This window comes from Phyllobates terribilis, unplaced genomic scaffold (assembly GCF_046119375.1).
Source record: "Phyllobates terribilis strain yellow unplaced genomic scaffold, ASM4611937v1 Scaffold_102__1_contigs__length_5892047, whole genome shotgun sequence".
Lineage (NCBI taxonomy): Eukaryota > Metazoa > Chordata > Amphibia > Anura > Dendrobatidae > Phyllobates > Phyllobates terribilis.
This window is the reverse complement of record NW_027362862.1, coordinates 1,465,476-1,492,120: the sequence shown is the minus strand read 5'-3', so window position 1 is coordinate 1,492,120 and position 26,645 is coordinate 1,465,476.

Here is a 26,645-nt window from a genome sequence, read left to right as displayed (position 1 = left end):
GTGGGATATATATTCTACCCACACACATTTGGAACTCTCCTGGGGTACCCTCACACATATTATTCCCTCATTTAGTGGATATTTTCACAAAAAAGTGAAATTTTCAAAAATCCAGAAAATTGGCTGAAAACGACTAAATATCAAGGACTCATTGGGCGAATCGCTCTGGAAATGAAATCTTAACGCTCACTGACACTTCCCCTATCTGAAAGTCTGATAAACGCCGGAAAAATGACTAAGTCCAAAAAAAAAAATGTTTCTACTTTTTTCAATTTTACCCCCGTGGGATATATATTCTACCCACACACATTTGGAACTCTCCTGGGGTACCCTCACACATATTATTCCCTCATTTATTGGATATTTTCGCAAAAAAGTGAAATTTTCAAAAATCCAAAATATTGGCTGAAAACGACTAAATATCAAGGACTCATTGGGCGAATCACTCTGGAACTGAAATCGAAACGCTCACTGACATTTGCCCTATCTGAAAGTCTGATAAACGCACGAAAAATGACTTAGTCCAAAAAAAAAAATTTCAACTTTTTTCAATTTTACCCCCATGGGATATATATTCTACCCACACACATTTGGAACTCTCCTGGGTTACCCTCACAGATATTATTCCCTCATTTAGTGGATATTTTAAAAAAAAAGTGAAATTTTCAAAAATCCAGAAAATTGGCTGAAAACAACTAAATATCAAGGACTCATTGGCCGAATTGCTCTGGAACTGAAATCGGAACACTCACTGACATTTGCCCTATCTGAAAGTCTGATAAACGCCGGAAAAATTACTAAGTCCAAAAACAATTTTTTTTCAACTTTTTTCAATTTTATCCACGTGGGATATATATTCTACCCACACACATTTGGAACTCTCCTGGGTTACCCTCACACATAGTATTCCCTCATTTAGTGGATATTTTCACAAAAGAGTGACATTTTTAAAAATCCAGAAAATTGGCTGAAGACGACTAAATATCAAGGACTCATTGGGCGAATCGCTCTGGAACTGAAATCGGAACGCTCACTGACATTTCCCCTATCTGAAAGTCTGATAACAGCCGGAAAAATGACTAAGTCCAAAAAAATTTTTTTTTCAACTTTTTTCAGTTTTACCCCCGTGGGATATATATTCTACCCACAAACATTTGGAACTCTCCTGGGGTACCCTCACAGTTATTATTCCCTCATTTAGTGGATATATTCACAAAAAAGTGAAATTTTCAAAAATCTAGAAAATTGGCTGAAAACGACTAAATATCAAGGCCTCATTGGGCGAATCGCTCTGGAACTGAAATCGCAACGCTCACTGACATTTCCCCTATCTGAAAGTCTGATAAAAGCTGGAAAAATGACTAAGACCAAAAAAAAAATGTTTTCAACTTTTTTCAATTTTACCCCCGTGGGATATCTATTCTACTCACACTTTGGAACTCTCCTGGGGTACCCTCACACATAGTATTCCCTCATTTAGTGGATATTTTCACAAAAGAGTGAAATTTTTAAAAATCCAGAAAATTGGCTGAAAACGACTAAATATCAAGGACTCATTGGGCGAATCGCTCTGGAACTGAAATCGGAACGCTCACTGACATTTCCCCTCTCTGAAATTCTGATAAAAGCCGGAAAAATGACTAAGTCCCAAAAAATTTTTTTTTCAACTTTTTTCAATTTTACCCCCGTGGGATATATATTCTACCCACACACATTTGGAACTCTCCTGGGGTACCCTCACACATTTTATTCCCTCATTTAGTGGATATTTTCACAAAAGAGTGAAATTTTCAAAAATCCTGAAAATTGGCTGAAAACGACTAAATATCAAGGACTCATTTGGCGAATTGCTCTGGAACTGAAATCGGAACACTCACTCACATTTCCCCTATCTGAAAGTCTGATATACGCCGGAAAAATGACTAAGTGCAAAAAAAATTTTTTTTCAACTTTTTTCAATTTTACCCCCGTGGGATATATATTCTACCCACACACATTTGGAACTCTCCTGGGGTACCCTCACACATATTATTCCCTCATTTAGTGGATATTTTCACAAAAAAAGTGAAATTTTCAAAAATCCTGAAAATTGGCTGAAAACGACTAAATATCAAGGACTCATTTGGCGAATTGCTCTGGAACTGACATCGGAACGCTCACTCACATTTCCTCTATCTGAAAGTCTGATAAACGCCGGAAAAATGACTAAGTGCAAAAAAAAAATTTTTTCAACTTTTTTCAATTTTACCCCCGTGGGATATATATTCTACCCACACACATTTGGAACTCTCCTGGGGTACCCTCACACATATTATTCCCTCATTTAGTGGATATTTTCACAAAAAAGTGAAATTTTCAACAATCCAGAAAATTGGCAGAAAACGACTAAATATCAAGGACTCATTGGGCGAATCGCTCTGGAACTGAAATCGGAACGCTCACTCACATTTGCCCTATCTGAAAGTCTGATAAACGCCGGAAAAATGGCTAAGTCCAAAAAAAAAAATTTTTCAACTTTTTTCAATTTTACCCCCGTGGGATATATATACTACCCACACACATTTGTAACCCTCCTGTGGTACCCTCACACACATTATTCCCTCATTTAGTGGATATTTCACAAAAAAGTGAAATTTTCAAAAATCCAGAAAATTGGCTGAAAACGACTAAATATCAAGGACTCATTGGGCGAATCACTAAGGAACTGAAATCGAAATGCTCACTGACATTTGCCCTATCTGAAAGTCTGATAAACGCAGGAAAAATGACTAAGTCTAAAAAAATTTGTTTTCAACTTTTTTCAATTTTATCCCCGTGGGATATATATTCTACCTACACACATTTGGAACTCTCCTGGGGTACCCTCACACATATTATTCCCTCATTTAGTGGATATTTCACAAAAAAGTGAAATTTTCAAAAATCCAGAAAATTGGCTGAAAACGACTAAATATCAAGGACTCATTGGGCGAATCACTCTGGAAATGAAATCGAAGTGCTCACTGACATTTGACTTATCTGAAAGTCTGATAAACGCACGAAAAATGACTAAGTCCAAAAAAAAAAATTTTCAACTTTTTTCAATTTTACCCCCATGGGATATACATTCTACCCACACACATTTGGAACTCTCCTGGGTTACCCTCACACATATTATTCCCTCATTTAGTGGATATTTAAAAAAAAAAGTGAAATTTTCAAAAATCCAGAAAATTGGCTGAAAACAACTAAATATCAAGGACTCATTGGCCGAATCGCTCTGGAACTGAAATCGGAACACTCACTGACATTTCCACTATCTGAAAGTCTGATAAACGGCGGAAAAATTACTAAGTCCAAAAAAAATTTTTTTTCAACTTTTTTCAATTTTACCCCCGTGGGATATATATTCTACCAACACACATTTGGAACTCTCCTGGGGTACCCTCACACATATTATTCCCTCATTTAGTGGGTATTTTCACAAAAAAGTGAAATTTTCAAAAATCCAAAATATTGGCTGAAAACGTCTAAATATCAAGGACTCATTGGGTGAATCACTCTGGAACTGAAATCGGAACGCTCACTGACATTTCCCCTATCTGAAAGTCTGATAAATGCAGGAAAAATGACTAAGTCTAAAAAAATTTTTTTTTCAACTTTTTTCAATTTTACCCCCGTGGGATTTCTATTCTACCCAAACACATTTGTAACTCTCCTGGGGTACCCTCACACATATTATTCCCTCATTTAGTAGATATTTTCACAAAAAAGTGAAATTTTCAAAAATCCTGAAAATTGGCTGAAAACGACTAAATATCAAGGACTCATTGGGTGAATCGCTCTGGAACTGAAATCGGAATGCTCACTCACATTTCCCCTATCTGAAAGTCTGATAAACGCCGGAAAAATGACTAAGTGGAAAAAAAAATTTTTTTCAACTTTTTTCAATTTTACCCCCGTGGGATATATATTCTACCCACACACATTTGGAACTCTTCTGGGGTACCCTCACACATATTATTCCTTCATTTAGTGGATATTTTCACAAAAAAGTGAAATTTTCAAAAATCCAGAAAATTGGCTGAAGACGACTAAATATCAAGGACTCATTGGGCGAATCGCTCTGGAACTGAAATCGGAACGCTCACTGACATTTCCCCTATCTGAAAGTCTGATAAAAGCCTGAAATATGACTAAGTCCAAAAAAAAATTTTTTTCAACTTTTTTTAATTTTACCACCGTGGGATATATATTCTACCCACACACATTTGGAACTCTCCTGGGGTACCCTCACACATATTATTCCCTCATTTAGTGGATATTTTCACAAAAAAGTGAAATTTTCAAAAATCTAGAAAATTGGCTGAAAACGACTAAATATCAAGGACTCATTGGGCGAATCGCTCTGGAACTGAAATCTTAACGCTCACTGACATTTCCCCTATCTGAAAGTCTGATAAACGCAGGAAAAATGACTAAGTCCAAAAAAAAAAATTTTTCAACTTTTTTCAATTTTACCCCCGTGGGATATATATTCTACCCACACATATTTGGAACTCTCCTGGGGTACCCTCACACATATTATTCCTTCATTTAGTGGATATTTTCACAAAAAAGTGAAATTTTCAAAAATCCAGAAAATTGGCTGAAGACGACTAAATATCAAGGACTCATTGGGCGAATCGCTCTGGAACTGAAATCGGAACACTCACTCACATTTCCCCTATCTGAAAGTCTGATGAACGCCGTAAAAATTACTAAGTCCCAAAAAAAATTTTTTTCAACTTTTTTCAATTTTATCCCCGTGGGATATATATTCTACCCATACACATTTGGAACTCTCCTGGGTTACCCTCACACATATTATTCCCTCATTTAGTGGATATTTTCACAAAAAAGTGAAATTTTCAAAAATCCAGAAAATTGGCTGAAAACGACTAAATATCAAGGACTCATTGAGCGAATCGCTCTGGAACTGAAATCTGAACGCTCACTGACATTTCCCTTATCTGAAAGTCTGATAAACGCCGGACAAATGAATAAGTCCAAAAAAAAATTTTTTTCAACTTTTTTCAATTTTATCCCTGTGGGATATAAATTCTACCCACACACATTTGGAACTCTCTTGGGGTACCCTCACACATATTATTCCCTCATTTAGTGGATATTTTCACAAAAAAGTGAAATTTTCAAAAATCCAGAAAATTGGCGGAAAACGACTAAATATCAAGGACTCATTGGGCGAATCGCTCTGGAACTGAAATCTGAACGCTCACTGACATTTCCCCTATCTGAAAGTCTGATAAACGCCGCAAAAATGACTAAGTCCAAGAAAAATGTTTTTAAAACTTTTTTCAATTTTATCCCGTGCGATATATATTCTACCCACACACATTTGGAACTCTCCTGGGGTACCATCACACATAATATTCCCTCATTTAGTGGATATTTTCACAAAAAAGTTAAATTTTCAAAAATCCAGAAAATTGGCTGAAAACGACTAAATATCAAGGACTCATTGGGCGAATCGCTCTGGAACTGAAATCGGAACGCTCACTCACATTTCACCTATCTGAAAGCCTGATGAACGAAGGAAAAATTACTAAGTCCAAAAAAAAAATTTTTTAAACTTTTTTCAATTTTATCCCCGTGGGATATATATTCTACCCACACACATTTGGAACTCTCCTGGGGTACCCTCACACATATTATTCCCTCATTTAGTGGATATTTTCACAAAAAAGTGAAATTTTCAAAAATCCAGAAAATTGGCTGAAAACGACTAAATATCAAGGACTCATTGGGCGAATCGCTCTGGAACTGAAATCGGAACGCTCACTCACATTTCCCCTATCTGAAAGTCTGATAAACGAAGGAAAAATGACTAAGTCCAAAAAAAAAATTTTTCAACTTTTTTCAATTTTACCCCCGTGGGATATATATTCTACCCACACACATTTGGAACTCTCCTGGTGTACCCTCACACATATTATTCTCTCATTTAGTGGATATTTTCACAAAAAAGTGAAATTTTCAAAAATCCAGAAAATTGGCTGAAAACGACTAAATATCAAGGACTCATTGGGCGAATCGCTCTGGAACTGAAATCGGAATGCTCACTGACATTTCCCCTATCTGAAAGTCTGATAAACGCTGGAAAAATTACTAAGTCCAAAAAAAAATTTTTTCAACTTTTTTCAATTTTATCCCCGTGGGATTTATATTCTACCCACACACATTTGGAACTCTCCTGGGGTACTCTCACACATATTATTCTCTCATTTAGAGGATATTATTACAAAAAAGTGAAATTTTCAAAAATCCAGAAAATTGGCTGAAAACGACTAAATATCAAGGACTCATTGGGCGAATCGCTCTGGAACTGAAATCGGAACGCTCACTCACATTTCCCCTATCTGAAAGCCTGATAAACGAAGGAAAAATGACTAAGTCCCCAAAAAAAATTTTTTTCAACTTTTTTCAATTTTATCCCCGTGGGATATATATTCTACCCACACACATTTGGAACTCTCCTTGGTTACCCTCACACATATTATTCCCTCATTTAGTGGATATTTTCACAAAAAAGTGAAATTTTCAAAAATCCAGAAAATTGGCTGAAAACGACTAAATATCAAGGACTCATTGGGCGAATCGCTCTGGAACTGAAATCTGAACGCTCACTGACATTTCCCCTATCTGAAAGTCTGATAAACGCCGCAAAAATGACTAAGTCCAAGAAAAATGTTTTTAAAACTTTTTTCAATTTTATCCCGTGCAATATATATTCTACCCACACACATTTGGAACTCTCCTGGGGTACCCTCACACATATTATTCCCTCATTTAGTGGATATTTTCACAAAAAAGTGAAATTTTCAAAAATCCTGAAAATTGGCTGAAAACGACTAAATATCAAGGACTCATTGGGCGAATCGCTCTGGAACTGAAATCGGAACACTCACTCACATTTCCCCTATCTGAAAGTCTGATAAACGCCGGACAAATGAATAAGTCCAAAAAAAAATTTTTTTCAACTTTTTTCAATTTTATCCCTGTGGGATATAAATTCTACCCACACACATTTGGAACTCTCTTGGGGTACCCTCACACATATTATTCCCTCATTTAGTGGATATTTTCACAAAAAAGTGAAATTTTTAAAAATCCAGAAATATGGCTGAAAGCGACTAAACATCAAGGACTCATTGGGCGAATCGCTCTGGAACTGAAATTGGAACGCTGACTGATATTTCCCCTATCTGAAAGTCTGATGAACGCCGGAAAAATTACTAAGTCCCAAAAAAAATTTTTTTCAACTTTTTTCAATTTTATCCCCGTGGGATATATATTCTACCCACACACATTTGGAACTCTCCTTGGTTACCCTCACACATATTATTCCCTCATTTAGTGGATATTTTCACAAAAAAGTGAAATTTTCAAAAATCCAGAAAATTGGCTGAAAACGACTAAATATCAAGGACTCATTGGGCGAATCGCTCTGGAACTGAAATCTGAACGCTCACTGACATTTCCCCTATCTGAAAGTCTGATAAACGCCGCAAAAATGACTAAATCCAAGAAAAATGTTTTTAAAACTTTTTTCAATTTTATCCCGTGCGATATATATTCTACCCACACACATTTGGAACTCTCCTGGGGTACCATCACACATAATATTCCCTCATTTAGTGGATATTTTCACAAAAAAGTTAAATTTTCAAAAATCCAGAAAATTGGCTGAAAACGACTAAATATCAAGGACTCATTGGGCGAATCGCTCTGGAACTGAAATCGGAACGCTCACTCACATTTCCCCTATCTGAAAGCCTGATAAATGAAGGAAAAATGACTAAGTCAAAAAAAAATTTTTTCAACTTTTTTCAATTTTACCCCCGTGGGATATATATTCTACCCACACACATTTGGAACTCTCCTGGGGTACCATCACACATAATATTCTCTCATTTAGTGGATATTTTCACAAAAAAGTGAAATTTTCAAAAATCCAGAAAATTGGCTGAAAACGACTAAATATCAAGGACTCATTGAGCGAATCGCTCTGGAACTGAAATCGGAACGCTCAGTGAGATTTCCCCTATCTGAAAGTCTGATAAACGCCGGAAAAATTACTAAGTCCAAAAAAAAATTTTTTAAACTTTTTTCAATTTTATCCCCGTGGGATATATATTCTACCCACACACATTTGGAACTCTCCTGGGGTACCCTCACACATATTATTCCCTCATTTAGTGGATATTTTCACAAAAAAGTGAAATTTTCAAAAATCCAGAAAATTGGCTGAAAACGACTAAATATCAAGGACTCATTGGGCGAATCGCTCTGTAACTGAAATCGGAACGCTCACTCACATTTCCCCTGTCTGAAAGTCTGATAAACGCCGGAATAAATGACTAAGTCCAAAAAAAAAATTTTTCATCTTTTTTCAATTTTACCCCGTGGGATATATATTCTACCCACACACATTTGGAACTCTCCTGGGGTACCCTCACACATATTATTCCCTTATTTAGTGGATATTTTCACAAAAAAGTGAAATTTTCAAAAATCCAGAATATTGGCTGAAAACGACTAAATATCAAGGACTCATTGGGCGAATCGCTCTGGAACTGAAATCGGAACGCTCACTCACATTTCCCCTATCTGAAAGTCTGATAAACGCCGGAAAAATTACTAAGTCCAAAAAAAAATTTTTTTCAACTTTTTTCAATTTTATCCCCGTGGGATTTATATTCTACCCACACACATTTGGAACTCTCCTGGGGTACCCTCACACATATTATTCCCTCATTTAGTGGATATTTTCACAAAAAAGTGAAATTTTCAAAAATCCAGAAAGTTGGCTGAAAACGACTAAATATCAAGGACTCATTGGGCGAATCGCTCTGGAACTGAAATCGGAACGCTCACTCACATTTCCCCTATCTGAAAGTCTGATAAACGCCGCAAAAATGACTAAGTCCAAGAAAAATGTTTTTAAAACTTTTTTCAATTTTATCCCGTGCGATATATATTCTACCCACACACATTTGGAACTCTCCTGGGGTACCATCACACATAATATTCCCTCATTTAGTGGATATTTTCACAAAAAAGTTAAATTTTCAAAAATCCAGAAAATTGGCTGAAAACGACTAAATATCAAGGACTCATTGGGCGAATCGCTCTGGAACTGAAATCGGAACGCTCACTCACATTTCCCCTATCTGAAAGCCTGATAAACGAAGGAAAAATTACTAAGTCCAAAAAAAAAATTTTTTAAACTTTTTTCAATTTTATCCCCGTGGGATATATATTCTACCCACACACATTTGGAACTCTCCTGGGGTACCCTCACACATATTATTCCCTCATTTAGTGGATATTTTCACAAAAAAGTGAAATTTTCAAAAATCCAGAAAATTGGCTGAAAACGACTAAATATCAAGGACTCATTGGGCGAATCGCTCTGGAACTGAAATCGGAACGCTCACTCACATTTCCCCTGTCTGAAAGTCTGATAAACGCCGGAATAAATGACTAAGTCCAAAAAAAAAATTTTTTAAACTTTTTTCAATTTTACCCCGTGGGATATATATTCTACCCACACACATTTGGAACTCTCCTGGGGTACTCTCACACATATTATTCTCTCATTTAGTGGATATTATTACAAAAAAGTGAAATTTTCAAAAATCCAGAAAATTGGCTGAAAACGACTAAATATCAAGGACTCATTGGGCGAATCGCTCTGGAACTGAAATCGGAACGCTCACTCACATTTCCCCTATCTGAAAGCCTGATAAACGAAGGAAAAATGACTAAGTCCAAAAAAAAATTTTTTCAACTTTTTTCAATTTTACCCCCGTGGGATATATATTCTACCCACACACATTTGGAACTCTCCTGGGGTACCATCACACATAATATTCTCTCATTTAGTGGATATTTTCACAAAAAAGTGAAATTTTCAAAAATCCAGAAAATTGGCTGAAAACGACTAAATATCAAGGACTCATTGAGCGAATCGCTCTGGAACTGAAATCGGAACGCTCAGTGAGATTTCCCCTATCTGAAAGTCTGATAAACGCCGCAAAAATGACTAAGTCCAAAAAAAAAATTTTTCAACTTTTTTCAATTTTACCCCGTGGGATATATATTCTACCCACACACATTTGGAACTCTCCTGGGGTACCCTCACACATATTATTCCCTCATTTAGTAGATATTTTCACAAAAAAGTGAAATTTTCAAAAATCCAGAAAGTTGGCTGAAAACGACTAAATATCAAGGACTCATTGGGCGAATCGCTCTGGAACTGAAATCGGAACGCTCACTCACATTTCCCCTATCTGAAAGTCTGATAAACGAAGGAAAAATGACTAAGTCCAAAAAAAAAATTTTTCAACTTTTTTCAATTTTACCCCCGTGGGATATATATTCTACCCACACACATTTGGAACTCTCCTGGTGTACCCTCACACATATTATTCTCTCATTTAGTGGATATTTTCACAAAAAAGTGAAATTTTCAAAAATCCAGAAAATTGGCTGAAAACGACTAAATATCAAGGACTCATTGGGTGAATCGCTCTGGAACTGAAATCGGAATGCTCACTGACATTTCCCCTATCTGAAAGTCTGATAAACGCTGGAAAAATTACTAAGTCCAAAAAAAAATTTTTTTCAACTTTTTTCAATTTTATCCCCGTGGGATTTATATTCTACCCACACACATTTGGAACTCTCCTGGGGTACTCTCACACATATTATTCTCTCATTTAGAGGATATTATTACAAAAAAGTGAAATTTTCAAAAATCCAGAAAATTGGCTGAAAACGACTAAATATCAAGGACTCATTGGGCGAATCGCTCTGGAACTGAAATCGGAACGCTCACTCACATTTCCCCTATCTGAAAGTCTGATAAACGCCGGAAAAATTACTAAGTCCAAAAAAAAATTTTTTTCAACTTTTTTCAATTTTATGCCCGTGGGATTTATATTCTACCCACACACATTTGGAACTCTCCTGGGGTACCCTCACACATATTATTCCCTCATTTAGTGGATATTTTCACAAAAAAGTGAATTTTTCAAAAATCCAGAAAGTTGGCTGAAAACGACTAAATATCAAGGACTCATTGGGCGAATCGCTCTGGAACTGAAATCGGAACGCTCACTCACATTTCCCCTATCTGAAAGTCTGATAAACGCCGCAAAAATGACTAAGTCCAAGAAAAATGTTTTTAAAACTTTTTTCAATTTTATCCCGTGCGATATATATTCTACCCACACACATTTGGAACTCTCCTGGGGTACCATCACACATAATATTCCCTCATTTAGTGGATATTTTCACAAAAAAGTTAAATTTTCAAAAATCCAGAAAATTGGCTGAAAACGACTAAATATCAAGGACTCATTGGGCGAATCGCTCTGGAACTGAAATCGGAACGCTCACTCACATTTCCCCTATCTGAAAGCCTGATAAACGAAGGAAAAATTACTAAGTCCAAAAAAAAAATTTTTTAAACTTTTTTCAATTTTATCCCCGTGGGATATATATTCTACCCACACACATTTGGAACTCTCCTGGGGTACCCTCACACATATTATTCCCTCATTTAGTGGATATTTTCACAAAAAAGTGAAATTTTCAAAAATCCAGAAAATTGGCTGAAAACGACTAAATATCAAGGACTCATTGGGCGAATCGCTCTGGAACTGAAATCGGAACGCTCACTCACATTTCCCCTGTCTGAAAGTCTGATAAACGCCGGAATAAATGACTAAGTCCAAAAAAAAAATTTTTTAAACTTTTTTCAATTTTACCCCGTGGGATATATATTCTACCCACACACATTTGGAACTCTCCTGGGGTACTCTCACACATATTATTCTCTCATTTAGTGGATATTATTACAAAAAAGTGAAATTTTCAAAAATCCAGAAAATTGGCTGAAAACGACTAAATATCAAGGACTCATTGGGCGAATCGCTCTGGAACTGAAATCGGAACGCTCACTCACATTTCCCCTATCTGAAAGCCTGATAAACGAAGGAAAAATGACTAAGTCCAAAAAAAAATTTTTTCAACTTTTTTCAATTTTACCCCCGTGGGATATATATTCTACCCACACACATTTGGAACTCTCCTGGGGTACCATCACACATAATATTCTCTCATTTAGTGGATATTTTCACAAAAAAGTGAAATTTTCAAAAATCCAGAAAGTTGGCTGAAAACGACTAAATATCAAGGACTCATTGGGCGAATCGCTCTGGAACTGAAATCGGAACGCTCACTCACATTTCCCCTATCTGAAAGTCTGATAAACGAAGGAAAAATGACTAAGTCCAAAAAAAAAATTTTTCAACTTTTTTCAATTTTACCCCCGTGGGATATATATTCTACCCACACACATTTGGAACTCTCCTGGTGTACCCTCACACATATTATTCTCTCATTTAGTGGATATTTTCACAAAAAAGTGAAATTTTCAAAAATCCAGAAAATTGGCTGAAAACGACTAAATATCAAGGACTCATTGGGTGAATCGCTCTGGAACTGAAATCGGAATGCTCACTGACATTTCCCCTATCTGAAAGTCTGATAAACGCTGGAAAAATTACTAAGTCCAAAAAAAAATTTTTTTCAACTTTTTTCAATTTTATCCCCGTGGGATTTATATTCTACCCACACACATTTGGAACTCTCCTGGGGTACTCTCACACATATTATTCTCTCATTTAGAGGATATTATTACAAAAAAGTGAAATTTTCAAAAATCCAGAAAATTGGCTGAAAACGACTAAATATCAAGGACTCATTGGGCGAATCGCTCTGGAACTGAAATCGGAACGCTCACTCACATTTCCCCTATCTGAAAGTCTGATAAACGCCGGAAAAATTACTAAGTCCAAAAAAAAATTTTTTTCAACTTTTTTCAATTTTATGCCCGTGGGATTTATATTCTACCCACACACATTTGGAACTCTCCTGGGGTACCCTCACACATATTATTCCCTCATTTAGTGGATATTTTCACAAAAAAGTGAAATTTTCAAAAATCCAGAAAGTTGGCTGAAAACGACTAAATATCAAGGACTCATTGGGCGAATCGCTCTGGAACTGAAATCGGAACGCTCACTCACATTTCCCCTATCTGAAAGTCTGATAAACGCCGCAAAAATGACTAAGTCCAAGAAAAATGTTTTTAAAACTTTTTTCAATTTTATCCCGTGCGATATATATTCTACCCACACACATTTGGAACTCTCCTGGGGTACCATCACACATAATATTCCCTCATTTAGTGGATATTTTCACAAAAAAGTTAAATTTTCAAAAATCCAGAAAATTGGCTGAAAACGACTAAATATCAAGGACTCATTGGGCGAATCGCTCTGGAACTGAAATCGGAACGCTCACTCACATTTCCCCTATCTGAAAGCCTGATAAACGAAGGAAAAATTACTAAGTCCAAAAAAAAAATTTTTTAAACTTTTTTCAATTTTATCCCCGTGGGATATATATTCTACCCACACACATTTGGAACTCTCCTGGGGTACCCTCACACATATTATTCCCTCATTTAGTGGATATTTTCACAAAAAAGTGAAATTTTCAAAAATCCAGAAAATTGGCTGAAAACGACTAAATATCAAGGACTCATTGGGCGAATCGCTCTGGAACTGAAATCGGAACGCTCACTCACATTTCCCCTGTCTGAAAGTCTGATAAACACCGGAATAAATGACTAAGTCCAAAAAAAAAATTTTTTAAACTTTTTTCAATTTTACCCCGTGGGATATATATTCTACCCACACACATTTGGAACTCTCCTGGGGTACTCTCACACATATTATTCTCTCATTTAGTGGATATTATTACAAAAAAGTGAAATTTTCAAAAATCCAGAAAATTGGCTGAAAACGACTAAATATCAAGGACTCATTGGGCGAATCGCTCTGGAACTGAAATCGGAACGCTCACTCACATTTCCCCTATCTGAAAGCCTGATAAACGAAGGAAAAATGACTAAGTCCAAAAAAAAATTTTTTCAACTTTTTTCAATTTTACCCCCGTGGGATATATATTCTACCCACACACATTTGGAACTCTCCTGGGGTACCATCACACATAATATTCTCTCATTTAGTGGATATTTTCACAAAAAAGTGAAATTTTCAAAAATCCAGAAAATTGGCTGAAAACGACTAAATATCAAGGACTCATTGAGCGAATCGCTCTGGAACTGAAATCGGAACGCTCAGTGAGATTTCCCCTATCTGAAAGTCTGATAAACGCCGGAAAAATTACTAAGTCCAAAAAAAAAATTTTTTAAACTTTTTTCAATTTTATCCCCGTGGGATATATATTCTACCCACACACATTTGGAACTCTCCTGGGGTACCCTCACACATATTATTCCCTCATTTAGTGGATATTTTCACAAAAAAGTGAAATTTTCAAAAATCCAGAAAATTGGCTGAAAACGACTAAATATCAAGGACTCATTGGGCGAATCGCTCTGGAACTGAAATCGGAACGCTCACTCACATTTCCCCTGTCTGAAAGTCTGATAAACGCCGGAATAAATGACTAAGTCCAAAAAAAAAATTTTTCAACTTTTTTCAATTTTACCCCGTGGGATATATATTCTACCCACACACATTTGGAACTCTCCTGGGGTACCCTCACACATATTATTCCCTTATTTAGTGGATATTTTCACAAAAAAGTGAAATTTTCATAAATCCAGAAAATTGGCTGAAAACGACTAAATATCAAGGACTCATTGGGCGAATCGCTCTGGAACTGAAATCGGAACGCTCACTCACATTTCCCCTATCTGAAAGTCTGATAAACGAAGGAAAAATGACTAAGTCCAAAAAAAAATTTTTTCAACTTTTTTCAATTTTACCCCCGTGGGATATATATTCTGCCCACACACATTTGGAACTCTCCTGGTGTACCCTCACACATATTATTCTCTCATTTAGTGGATATTTTCACAAAAAAGTGAAATTTTCAAAAATCCAGAAAATTGGCTGAAAACGACTAAATATCAAGGACTCATTGGGCGAATCGCTCTGGAACTGAAATCGGAATGCTCACTGACATTTCCCCTATCTGAAAGTCTGATAAACGCTGGAAAAATTACTAAGTCCAAAAAAAAATTTTTTTCAACTTTTTTCAATTTTATCCCCGTGGGATTTATATTCTACCCACACACATTTGGAACTCTCCTGGGGTACTCTCACACATATTATTCTCTCATTTAGAGGATATTATTACAAAAAAGTGAAATTTTCAAAAATCCAGAAAATTGGCTGAAAACGACTAAATATCAAGGACTCATTGGGCGAATCGCTCTGGAACTGAAATCGGAATGCTCACTCACATTTCCCCTATCTGAAAGTCTGATAAACGCCGCAAAAATGACTAAGTCCAAGAAAAATGTTTTTAAAACTTTTTTCAATTTTATCCCGTGCGATATATATTCTACCCACACACATTTGGAACTCTCCTGGGGTACCATCACACATAATATTCCCTCATTTAGTGGATATTTTCACAAAAAAGTTAAATTTTCAAAAATCCAGAAAATTGGCTGAAAACGACTAAATATCAAGGACTCATTGGGCGAATCGCTCTGGAACTGAAATCGGAACGCTCACTCACATTTCCCCTATCTGAAAGCCTGATAAACGAAGGAAAAATTACTAAGTCCAAAAAAAAAATTTTTTAAACTTTTTTCAATTTTATCCCCGTGGGATATATATTCTACCCACACACATTTGGAACTCTCCTGGGGTACCCTCACACATATTATTCCCTCATTTAGTGGATATTTTCACAAAAAAGTGAAATTTTCAAAAATCCAGAAAATTGGCTGAAAACGACTAAATATCAAGGACTCATTGGGCGAATCGCTCTGGAACTGAAATCGGAACGCTCACTCACATTTCCCCTGTCTGAAAGTCTGATAAACGCCGGAATAAATGACTAAGTCCAAAAAAAAAATTTTTTAAACTTTTTTCAATTTTACCCCGTGGGATATATATTCTACCCACACACATTTGGAACTCTCCTGGGGTACTCTCACACATATTATTCTCTCATTTAGTGGATATTATTACAAAAAAGTGAAATTTTCAAAAATCCAGAAAATTGGCTGAAAACGACTAAATATCAAGGACTCATTGGGCGAATCGCTCTGGAACTGAAATCGGAACGCTCACTCACATTTCCCCTATCTGAAAGCCTGATAAACGAAGGAAAAATGACTAAGTCCAAAAAAAAATTTTTTCAACTTTTTTCAATTTTACCCCCGTGGGATATATATTCTACCCACACACATTTGGAACTCTCCTGGGGTACCATCACACATAATATTCTCTCATTTAGTGGATATTTTCACAAAAAAGTGAAATTTTCAAAAATCCAGAAAATTGGCTGAAAACGACTAAATATCAAGGACTCATTGAGCGAATCGCTCTGGAACTGAAATCGGAACGCTCAGTGAGATTTCCCCTATCTGAAAGTCTGATAAACGCCGGAAAAATTACTAAGTCCAAAAAAAAAATTTTTTAAACTTTTTTCAATTTTATCCCCGTGGGATATATATTCTACCCACACACATTTGGAACTCTCCTGGGGTACCCTCACACATATTATTCCCTCATTTAGTGGATATTTTCACAAAAAAGTGAAATTTTCAAAAATCCAGAAAATTGGCTGAAAACGACTAAATATCAAGGACTCATTGGGCGAATCGCTCTGGAACTGAAATCGGAACGCTCACTCACATTTCCCCTGTCTGAAAGTCTGATAAACGCCGGAATAAATGACTAAGTCCAAAAAAAAAATTTTTCAACTTTTTTCAATTTTACCCCGTGGGATATATATTCTACCCACACACATTTGGAACTCTCCTGGGGTACTCTCACACATATTATTCTCTCATTTAGAGGATATTATTACAAAAAAGTGAAATTTTCAAAAATCCAGAAAATTGGCTGAAAACGACTAAATATCAAGGACTCATTGGGCGAATCGCTCTGGAACTGAAATCGGAATGCTCACTCACATTTCCCCTATCTGAAAGCCTGATAAACGAAGGAAAAATGACTAAGTCCCAAAAAAAATTTTTTTCAACTTTTTTCAATTTTATCCCCGTGGGATATATATTCTACCCACACACATTTGGAACTCTCCTTGGTTACCCTCACACATATTATTCCCTCATTTAGTGGATATTTTCACAAAAAAGTGAAATTTTAAAAAATCCAGAAAATTGGCTGAAAACGACTAAATATCAAGGACTCATTGGGCGAATCGCTCTGGAACTGAAATCTGAACGCTCACTGACATTTCCCCTATCTGAAAGTCTGATAAACGCCGCAAAAATGACTAAGTCCAAGAAAAATGTTTTTAAAACTTTTTTCAATTTTATCCCGTGCGATATATATTCTACCCACACACATTTGGAACTCTCCTGGGGTACCATCACACATAATATTCCCTCATTTAGTGGATATTTTCACAAAAAAGTTAAATTTTCAAAAATCCAGAAAATTGGCTGAAAACGACTAAATATCAAGGACTCATTGGGCGAATCGCTCTGGAACTGAAATCAGAATGCTCACTCACATTTCCCCTATCTGAAAGTCTGATAAACGCCGGAAAAATTGCTAAATCCAAAAAAAAAATTTTTTCAACTTTTTTCAATTTTACCCCCGTGGGATATATATTCTACCCACACACATTTGGAACTCTCCTGTCCTGGGGTACCCTCACACATATTATTCCCTTATTTAGTGGATATTTTCACAAAAAAGTTAAATTTTCAAAAATCCAGAAAATTGGTTGAAAACGACTAAATATCAAGGACTCATTGGGCGAATCGCTCTGGAACTGAAATCGGAACGCTCACTCACATTTCCCCTATCTGAAAGCCTGATAAACGAAGGAAAAATTACTAAGTCCAAAAAAAAAATTTTTTAAACTTTTTTCAATTTTATCCCCGTGGGATATATATTCTACCCACACACATTTGGAACTCTCCTGGGGTACCCTCACACATATTATTCCCTCATTTAGTGGATATTTTCACAAAAAAGTGAAATTTTCAAAAATCCAGAAAATTGGCTGAAAACGACTAAATATCAAGGACTCATTGGGCGAATCGCTCTGGAACTGAAATCGGAACGCTCACTCACATTTCCCCTGTCTGAAAGTCTGATAAACGCCGGAATAAATGACTAAGTCCAAAAAAAAAATTTTTCAACTTTTTTCAATTTTACCCCGTGGGATATATATTCTACCCACACACATTTGGAACTCTCCTGGGGTACCCTCACACATATTATTCCCTCATTTAGTAGATATTTTCACAAAAAAGTGAAATTTTCAAAAATCCAGAAAGTTGGCTGAAAACGACTAAATATCAAGGACTCATTGGGCGAATCGCTCTGGAACTGAAATCGGAACGCTCACTCACATTTCCCCTATCTGAAAGTCTGATAAACGAAGGAAAAATGACTAAGTCCAAAAAAAAAATTTTTCAACTTTTTTCAATTTTACCCCCGTGGGATATATATTCTACCCACACACATTTGGAACTCTCCTGGTGTACCCTCACACATATTATTCTCTCATTTAGTGGATATTTTCACAAAAAAGTGAAATTTTCAAAAATCCAGAAAATTGGCTGAAAACGACTAAATATCAAGGACTCATTGGGCGAATCGCTCTGGAACTGAAATCGGAATGCTCACTGACATTTCCCCTATCTGAAAGTCTGATAAACGCTGGAAAAATTACTAAGTCCAAAAAAAAATTTTTTTCAACTTTTTTCAATTTTATCCCCGTGGGATTTATATTCTACCCACACACATTTGGAACTCTCCTGGGGTACTCTCACACATATTATTCTCTCATTTAGAGGATATTATTACAAAAAAGTGAAATTTTCAAAAATCCAGAAAATTGGCTGAAAACGACTAAATATCAAGGACTCATTGGGCGAATCGCTCTGGAACTGAAATCGGAACGCTCACTCACATTTCCCCTATCTGAAAGTCTGATAAACGCCGGAAAAATTACTAAGTCCAAAAAAAAATTTTTTTCAACTTTTTTCAATTTTATGCCCGTGGGATTTATATTCTACCCACACACATTTCTAACTCTCCTGGGGTACCCTCACACATATTATTCCCTCATTTAGTGGATATTTTCACAAAAAAGTGAAATTTTCAAAAATCCAGAAAGTTGGCTGAAAACGACTAAATATCAAGGACTCATTGGGCGAATCGCTCTGGAACTGAAATCGGAACGCTCACTCACATTTCCCCTATCTGAAAGTCTGATAAACGCCGCAAAAATGACTAAGTCCAAGAAAAATGTTTTTAAAACTTTTTTCAATTTTATCCCGTGCGATATATATTCTACCCACACACATTTGGAACTCTCCTGGGGTACCATCACACATAATATTCCCTCATTTAGTGGATATTTTTACAAAAAAGTTAAATTTTCAAAAATCCAGAAAATTGGCTGAAAACGACTAAATATCAAGGACTCATTGGGCGAATCGCTCTGGAACTGAAATCGGAACGCTCACTCACATTTCCCCTATCTGAAAGCCTGATAAACGAAGGAAAAATTACTAAGTCCAAAAAAAAAATTTTTTCAACTTTTTTCAATTTTACCCCCGTGGGATATATATTCTGCCCACACACATTTGGAACTCTCCTGGTGTACCCTCACACATATTATTCTCTCATTTAGTGGATATTTTCACAAAAAAGTGAAATTTTCAAAAATCCAGAAAATTGGCTGAAAACGACTAAATATCAAGGACTCATTGGGCGAATCGCTCTGGAACTGAAATCGGAATGGTCACTCACATTTCCCCTATCTGAAAGCCTGATAAACGAAGGAAAAATGACTAAGTCCCAAAAAAAATTTTTTTCAACTTTTTTCAATTTTATCCCCGTGGGATATATATTCTACCCACACACATTTGGAACTCTCCTTGGTTACCCTCACACATATTATTCCCTCATTTAGTGGATATTTTCACAAAAAAGTGAAATTTTAAAAAATCCAGAAAATTGGCTGAAAACGACTAAATATCAAGGACTCATTGGGCGAATCGCTCTGGAACTGAAATCTGAACGCTCACTGACATTTCCCCTATCTGAAAGTCTGATAAACGCCGCAAAAATGACTAAGTCCAAGAAAAATGTTTTTAAAACTTTTTTCAATTTTATCCCGTGCGATATATATTCTACCCACACACATTTGGAACTCTCCTGGGGTACCATCACACATAATATTCCCTCATTTAGTGGATATTTTCACAAAAAAGTTAAATTTTCAAAAATCCAGAAAATTGGCTGAAAACGACTAAATATCAAGGACTCATTGGGCGAATCGCTCTGGAACTGAAATCAGAATGCTCACTCACATTTCCCCTATCTGAAAGTCTGATAAACGCCGGAAAAATTGCTAAGTCCAAAAAAAAAATTTTTTCAACTTTTTTCAATTTTACCCCCGTGGGATATATATTCTACCCACACACATTTGGAACTCTCCTGGGGTACCCTCACACATATTATTCCCTTATTTAGTGGATATTTTCACAAAAAAGTTAAATTTTCAAAAATCCAGAAAATTGGTTGAAAACGACTAAATATCAAGGACTCATTGGGCGAATCGCTCTGGAACTGAAATCGGAACGCTCACTCACATTTCCCCTATCTGAAAGCCTGATAAACGAAGGAAAAATTACTAAGTCCAAAAAAAAAATGTTTTAAACTTTTTTCAATTTTATCCCCGTGGGATATATATTCTACCCACACACATTTGGAACTCTCCTGGGGTACCCTCACACATATTATTCCCTCATTTAGTGGATATTTTCACAAAAAAGTGAAATTTTCAAAAATCCAGAAAATTGGCTGAAAACGACTAAATATCAAGGACTCATTGGGCGAATCGCTCTGGAACTGAAATCGGAACGCTCACTCACATTTCCCCTGTCTGAAAGTCTGATAAACGCCGGAATAAATGACTAAGTCCAAAAAAAAAATTTTTCAACTTTTTTCAATTTTACCCCGTGGGATATATATTCTACCCACACACATTTGGAACTCTCCTGGGGTACCCTCACACATATTATTCCCTCATTTAGTAGATATTTTCACAAAAAAGTGAAATTTTCAAAAATCCAGAAAGTTGGCTGAAAACGACTAAATATCAAGGACTCATTGGGCGAATCGCTCTGGAACTGAAATCGGAACGCTCACTCACATTTCCCCTATCTGAAAGTCTGATAAACGAAGGAAAAATGACTAAGTCCAAAAAAAAAATTTTTCAACTTTTTTCAATTTTACCCCCGTGGGATATATATTCTACCCACACACATTTGGAACTCTCCTGGTGTACCCTCACACATATTATTCTCTCATTTAGTGGATATTTTCACAAAAAAGTGAAATTTTCAAAAATCCAGAAAATTGGCTGAAAACGACTAAATATCAAGGACTCATTGGGCGAATCGCTCTGGAACTGAAATCGGAACGCTCACTCACATTTCCCCTATCTGAAAGTCTGATAAACGCCGGAAAAATTACTAAGTCCAAAAAAAAATTTTTTTCAACTTTTTTCAATTTTATGCCCGTGGGATTTATATTCTACCCACACACATTTGGAACTCTCCTGGGGTACCCTCACACATATTATTCCCTCATTTAGTGGATATTTTCACAAAAAAGTGAAATTTTCAAAAATCCAGAAAGTTGGCTGAAAACGACTAAATATCAAGGACTCATTGGGCGAATCGCTCTGGAACTGAAATCGGAACGCTCACTCACATTTCCCCTATCTGAAAGTCTGATAAACGCCGCAAAAATGACTAAGTCCAAGAAAAATGTTTTTAAAACTTTTTTCAATTTTATCCCGTGCGATATATATTCTACCCACACACATTTGGAACTCTCCTGGGGTACCATCACACATAATATTCCCTCATTTAGTGGATATTTTTACAAAAAAGTTAAATTTTCAAAAATCCAGAAAATTGGCTGAAAACGACTAAATATCAAGGACTCATTGGGCGAATCGCTCTGGAACTGAAATCGGAACGCTCACTCACATTTCCCCTATCTGAAAGCCTGATAAACGAAGGAAAAATTACTAAGTCCAAAAAAAAAATTTTTTAAACTTTTTTCAATTTTATCCCCGTGGGATATATATTCTACCCACACACATTTGGAACTCTCCTGGGGTACCCTCACACATATTATTCCCTCATTTAGTGGATATTTTCACAAAAAAGTGAAATTTTCAAAAATCCAGAAAATTGGCTGAAAACGACTAAATATCAAGGACTCATTGGGCGAATCGCTCTGGAACTGAAATCGGAACGCTCACTCACATTTCCCCTTGTCTGAAAGTCTGATAAACGCCGGAATAAATGACTAAGTCCAAAAAAAAAATTTTTTAAACTTTTTTCAATTTTACCCCGTGGGATATATATTCTACCCACACACATTTGGAACTCTCCTGGGGTACTCTCACACATATTATTCTCTCATTTAGTGGATATTATTACAAAAAAGTGAAATTTTCAAAAATCCAGAAAATTGGCTGAAAACGACTAAATATCAAGGACTCATTGGGCGAATCGCTCTGGAACTGAAATCGGAACGCTCACTCACATTTCCCCTATCTGAAAGCCTGATAAACGAAGGAAAAATGACTAAGTCCAAAAAAAAATTTTTTCAACTTTTTTCAATTTTACCCCCGTGGGATATATATTCTACCCACACACATTTGGAACTCTCCTGGGGTACCATCACACATAATATTCTCTCATTTAGTGGATATTTTCACAAAAAAGTGAAATTTTCAAAAATCCAGAAAATTGGCTGAAAACGACTAAATATCAAGGACTCATTGAGCGAATCGCTCTGGAACTGAAATCGGAACGCTCAGTGAGATTTCCCCTATCTGAAAGTCTGATAAACGCCGGAAAAATTACTAAGTCCAAAAAAAAAATTTTTTAAACTTTTTTCAATTTTATCCCCGTGGGATATATATTCTACCCACACACATTTGGAACTCTCCTGGGGTACCCTCACACATATTATTCCCTCATTTAGTGGATATTTTCACAAAAAAGTGAAATTTTCAAAAATCCAGAAAATTGGCTGAAAACGACTAAATATCAAGGACTCATTGGGCGAATCGCTCTGGAACTGAAATCGGAACGCTCACTCACATTTCCCCTGTCTGAAAGTCTGATAAACGCCGGAATAAATGACTAAGTCCAAAAAAAAAATTTTTCAACTTTTTTCAATTTTACCCCGTGGGATATATATTCTACCCACACACATTTGGAACTCTCCTGGGGTACCCTCACACATATTATTCCCTTATTTAGTGGATATTTTCACAAAAAAGTGAAATTTTCAAAAATCCAGAAAATTGGCTGAAAACGACTAAATATCAAGGACTCATTGGGCGAATCGCTCTGGAACTGAAATCGGAAGGCTCACTCACATTTCCCCTATCTGAAAGTCTGATAAACGAAGGAAAAATGACTAAGTCCAAAAAAAAATTTTTTCAACTTTTTTCAATTTTACCCCCGTGGGATATATATTCTGCCCACACACATTTGGAACTCTCCTGGTGTACCCTCACACATATTATTCCCTCATTTAGTGGATATTTTCACAAAAAAGTGAAATTTTCAAAAATCCAGAAAGTTGGCTGAAAACGACTAAATATCAAGGACTCATTGGGCGAATCGCTCTGGAACTGAAATCGGAACGCTCACTCACATTTCCCCTATCTGAAAGTCTGATAAACGCCGCAAAAATGACTAAGTCCAAGAAAAATGTTTTTAAAACTTTTTTCAATTTTATCCCGTGCAATATATATTCTACCCACACACATTTGGAACTCTCCTGGGGTACCATCACACATAATATTCCCTCATTTAGTGGATATTTTTACAAAAAAGTTAAATTTTCAAAAATCCAGAAAATTGGCTGAAAACGACTAAATATCAAGGACTCATTGGGCGAATCGCTCTGGAACTGAAATCGGAACGCTCACTCACATTTCCCCTATCTGAAAGCCTGATAAACGAAGGAAAAATTACTAAGTCCAAAAAAAAAATTTTTTCAACTTTTTTCAATTTTACCCCCGTGGGATATATATTCTGCCCACACACATTTGGAACTCTCCTGGTGTACCCTCACACATATTATTCTCTCATTTAGTGGATATTTTCACAAAAAAGTGAAATTTTCAAAAATCCAGAAAATTGGCTGAAAACGACTAAATATCAAGGACTCATTGGGCGAATCGCTCTGGAACTGAAATCTGAACGCTCACTGACATTTCCCCTATCTGAAAGTCTGATAAACGCCGCAAAAATGACTAAGTCCAAGAAAAATGTTTTTAAAACTTTTTTCAATTTTATCCCGTGCGATATATATTCTACCCACACACATTTGGAACTCTCCTGGGGTACCATCACACATAATATTCCCTCATTTAGTGGATATTTTCACAAAAAAGTTAAATTTTCAAAAATCCAGAAAATTGGCTGAAAACGACTAAATATCAAGGACTCATTGGGCGAATCGCTCTGGAACTGAAATCAGAATGCTCACTCACATTTCCCCTATCTGAAAGTCTGATAAACGCCGGAAAAATTGCTAAGTCCAAAAAAAAAATTTTTTCAACTTTTTTCAATTTTACCCCCGTGGGATATATATTCTACCCACACACATTTGGAACTCTCCTGGGGTACCCTCACACATATTATTCCCTTATTTAGTGGATATTTTCACAAAAAAGTTAAATTTTCAAAAATCCAGAAAATTGGTTGAAAACGACTAAATATCAAGGACTCATTGGGCGAATCGCTCTGGAACTGAAATCGGAACGCTCACTCACATTTCCCCTATCTGAAAGCCTGATAAACGAAGGAAAAATTACTAAGTCCAAAAAAAAAATTTTTTAAACTTTTTTCAATTTTATCCCCGTGGGATATATATTCTACCCACACACATTTGGAACTCTCCTGGGGTACCCTCACACATATTATTCCCTCATTTAGTGGATATTTTCACAAAAAAGTGAAATTTTCAAAAATCCAGAAAATTGGCTGAAAACGACTAAATATCAAGGACTCATTGGGCGAATCGCTCTGGAACTGAAATCGGAACGCTCACTCACATTTCCCCTGTCTGAAAGTCTGATAAACGCCGGAATAAATGACTAAGTCCAAAAAAAAAATTTTTCAACTTTTTTCAATTTTACCCCGTGGGATATATATTCTACCCACACACATTTGGAACTCTCCTGGGGTACCCTCACACATATTATTCCCTCATTTAGTAGATATTTTCACAAAAAAGTGAAATTTTCAAAAATCCAGAAAGTTGGCTGAAAACGACTAAATATCAAGGACTCATTGGGCGAATCGCTCTGGAACTGAAATCGGAACGCTCACTCACATTTCCCCTATCTGAAAGTCTGATAAACGAAGGAAAAATGACTAAGTCCAAAAAAAAAATTTTTCAACTTTTTTCAATTTTACCCCCGTGGGATATATATTCTACCCACACACATTTGGAACTCTCCTGGTGTACCCTCACACATATTATTCTCTCATTTAGTGGATATTTTCACAAAAAAGTGAAATTTTCAAAAATCCAGAAAATTGGCTGAAAACGACTAAATATCAAGGACTCATTGGGCGAATCGCTCTGGAACTGAAATCGGAACGCTCACTCACATTTCCCCTATCTGAAAGTCTGATAAACGCCGGAAAAATTACTAAGTCCAAAAAAAAATTTTTTTCAACTTTTTTCAATTTTATGCCCGTGGGATTTATATTCTACCCACACACATTTGGAACTCTCCTGGGGTACCCTCACACATATTATTCCCTCATTTAGTGGATATTTTCACAAAAAAGTGAAATTTTCAAAAATCCAGAAAGTTGGCTGAAAACGACTAAATATCAAGGACTCATTGGGCGAATCGCTCTGGAACTGAAATCGGAACGCTCACTCACATTTCCCCTATCTGAAAGTCTGATAAACGCCGCAAAAATGACTAAGTCCAAGAAAAATGTTTTTAAAACTTTTTTCAATTTTATCCCGTGCGATATATATTCTACCCACACACATTTGGAACTCTCCTGGGGTACCATCACACATAATATTCCCTCATTTAGTGGATATTTTTACAAAAAAGTTAAATTTTCAAAAATCCAGAAAATTGGCTGAAAACGACTAAATATCAAGGACTCATTGGGCGAATCGCTCTGGAACTGAAATCGGAACGCTCACTCACATTTCCCCTATCTGAAAGCCTGATAAACGAAGGAAAAATTACTAAGTCCAAAAAAAAAATTTTTTAAACTTTTTTCAATTTTATCCCCGTGGGATATATATTCTACCCACACACATTTGGAACTCTCCTGGGGTACCCTCACACATATTATTCCCTCATTTAGTGGATATTTTCACAAAAAAGTGAAATTTTCAAAAATCCAGAAAATTGGCTGAAAACGACTAAATATCAAGGACTCATTGGGCGAATCGCTCTGGAACTGAAAT